Raw genomic sequence first — 3,169 nt, 5'->3', positions numbered from 1 at the left:
GGTGCCGCCTCCGCCGTTGCTGCCCACCTCCCGTCTCGTACGGGAGGCGGCAGGGGGAGAAGTGACCCCGTGTTTCCTCAGCCACCATGATTAACCAGCCACCTAACCATCGCTCGGGCTGGCTGCACCAAGCGGCAGCCACTTCCCACCCCTTTTCTTCTCCTCCCCCCTATATCCCATTCCTGGCACACCCATCAAGGATTGCCTATTGGGGAAGGGAAGGGGAAGACGGCTCTCTGTAGATCCACCTATTCACTGGGTGTCTGCATATTCGTGCGCCAGGTGTTGTTGGGTTTTCCTCTGCTTTGCTGCATAATAACCGGCTTGTTAGTGGCGGTACTAGTAACGCTTGGGTAGTGCTCGGTTTTCGTCCAGATCTTTCCCTCCATTCTCATCCATGTGGAAATAGAGATGTATAAGGCAGTGGGACTGCTTGGCCTTTTCAGTCTTATTATGCAACTGCTGTTAAGCATGTTCGAGGCTTGAATCAAACCTCGGAGTTGAGGTAGTTGCTAACGTTCCCCAGCTGCCTGTTTTGGGTTGCCACTGTGGTAGGGCGGGTGAAGATGACAGTTGAAGTCTTAGTCAGTGTAATCACACCAAGAAAATGCAAAGAATCCCCCAGATCAGATGGTGATAAAGAACTAAAGCTGAACTCCGTTTCCCCCATCCATATTTTTGTGACTGCCCGGTTTCAAAATATTTTTATTTATTTATTTGTCATCTTTAATGTCTTTTCTTTGGTAGGATCTGTGTTGCAAAATGGGACGTGAGAGATACAGCAATGTTGCGACTTCTTACGTTTTCCCTGTGTTTCTGATTCTGAGGCAGAGGTTGCTGTAGGTAGCTTTTTTTTCCTGAGAATGATTTTTTTAAGAATACGTGTTGTGTTTACTGTGGTTTCTTCTAAACAAAGCATTTTTTCTGCATGTATTCTTTTGCCCCTTCTCCAGCAGTATGGTTTTCAGTTTATATCAAGTGCTGTCTACTTTCGAAGCTAGGGCTAAAAATATTCTAGAATTAATCTTTCCTCGGGATTATACTGAAACGCTAGTCTTGGATTTAGCAGGTGCCTTTCCTGCCAGCAGAAGTTTCAGCACTCAGTTCTGTCATTTCACAAGGTATACTGTCTTCCTCCTAACACACACAACTTTTAAAAATATTAAGCTTTAAGGGGCTTCTTTTTGGTCATAAACGGTAAGCGATTGCTGAAGCTTAATGCTGGTTGTTTGTGAGAAGCTTCTGTAGCTGAGAAACAAAATTATGTTATTAAACATGATTTGAAGACAAAATTTTGGCACACTTCTTTCACAAGTGGTTCACACACTGTTTTATTCACACCTGATTATGGTTAGAAAGAAGGTGCAATGATTATGCATGACTACTCATCCTTTCAGAGAATGAGTGATTGACAGTGGTCCAGATGTTTACACATATCGAATAATTTTCTGTTTTGTGATTAGAAAATTTTGAAGAAAAAGCTAAAAAACTGTGGGTTAGGTATTAGCTACAGAAGTTCCACATGAGATTTAGGTAGTATAGGTAGTGTTGTAGTGTAGCTAGGTCTAACAGATAAATATTTAATCATGGTAGCGTAATGATGCCAATAGCACTGTAACAGAAACAGGGTGGATCACTGAAAATAGCAGCAGTGATGGTGTGAAGGGTTGATAACTCGTGATTGCTCAGGCTTTTCCACGCAGATGTCATGCCAGTCCTCTAGAACAACATTGAAAATAAATACACAAATTCATGTACAGTTGTATGAGTAGTATTCCTGTTTCTTTGCAATACTACACAGGTGAATTCCAGGGAACCATGGATGCAGCATTATTTAACTTACAGATTTTGGGTACCAGCTTGACCATCTTCAAGCAACTTGAGAAAAGCTGGTGTAAATCTGTTTCGAATTGCTACATGTGCATCTTACTAAACCTCTTTCAGTGAAACATCCACTAAATGTCTGTATGTTCCTGTGACTTAATATTGATTGATACAGTAATTTAGCTCTTGCAGATAGCACATCTGGCCCTGTTTTGAGTTTCAGATGCATGAAATATTAAAATGTGTAATTTCACTTTACTAAATAGATAGTTGCCACTGTCATTTAAGGTAGTAAATGGTAGTTTCATAACAGGTGTGGTAAAGAGATCTTTGCCTGTAAAATGTCTGAATATTCTGTCAAAATTCTCATACAATTTACTAGAGAAAAAAGGAGATCGTTTCTTAGCTGACAGTGTGTGGTCCAGTTTGGTAAGGCACATTCTGATCTTCAGGATAAACTTTAAACACTTAAATGCAATAAACTGGTAAGGCTTACTTTGTGTAAAGGCAGTGATAACAGCTTTTGCGGATCTTGAATGTGGAACAATTGCGATGCAATACTATATGAATGAATTGATTGGAATGACAGTGATAAGCTGTTTATAATGTGACATTTAATGTGTTTAAGTATGTAAGCCTGCATTTTTCATTTTGAATGGGTGTGGGAGAAAAGAAAGTCTAGGAGGGATTGAGACAAAGTCTAGTTCATGTTTCCTTTATATAAAAAAATGAAGGCAATTCTTCGTTTGCATGTATTTCCAGTATACATTTTCATCACTGAAAGCTATATGGTGAAAAAAATTGAAATAATAATCCAAATTTCTTGTTGAACTTCTTAAAGTGGCATTTATGATGTTAACATTAGTCACATAGTTTTACTTTAGCAGATATGTTATGTTCTAGGTTACCATCCTGTCTTCAGACTTGGTGAAAACACACTTCAGTCAAGAAGTAAATTGTGGATTTCTATATTAGCGTTAACAGTGTGTTGACGTATCTCGGGATAACTGGTAGTGATGAAAAACAGTTGTGTTGTGTTTTTCCCAGCTTGTTCCCAGGTATCTTTGAAGAGATTCTCCCTGTATGTTGGTTGAGAAGTAAACAACCTAAAATATTTAAACCTTTTGTTATGTTGATTGGGCCATGTATTTTGTTGTCAGATCTCAGATAATATTTCGGAGTGTACTTTTTCGTTTTTTATTAAAATTTTCATTCAGAATGCATTGAGTACTATAAAGTGGAGTAGGTGTAGAGTTGGAACATCCTGGGTATTCCTCTAAGGTGAAAACTGTTCTGAGTTTATCATAGGAGTGCTTTTCTTGATGCCAAAGAGAGAAAGTCTGTC

This window comes from Chaetura pelagica, unplaced genomic scaffold (assembly GCF_000747805.2).
Source record: "Chaetura pelagica isolate M959 unplaced genomic scaffold, ChaPel_1.0 scaffold360, whole genome shotgun sequence".
Lineage (NCBI taxonomy): Eukaryota > Metazoa > Chordata > Aves > Apodiformes > Apodidae > Chaetura > Chaetura pelagica.
This window is presented reverse-complemented; position numbering follows the sequence as displayed.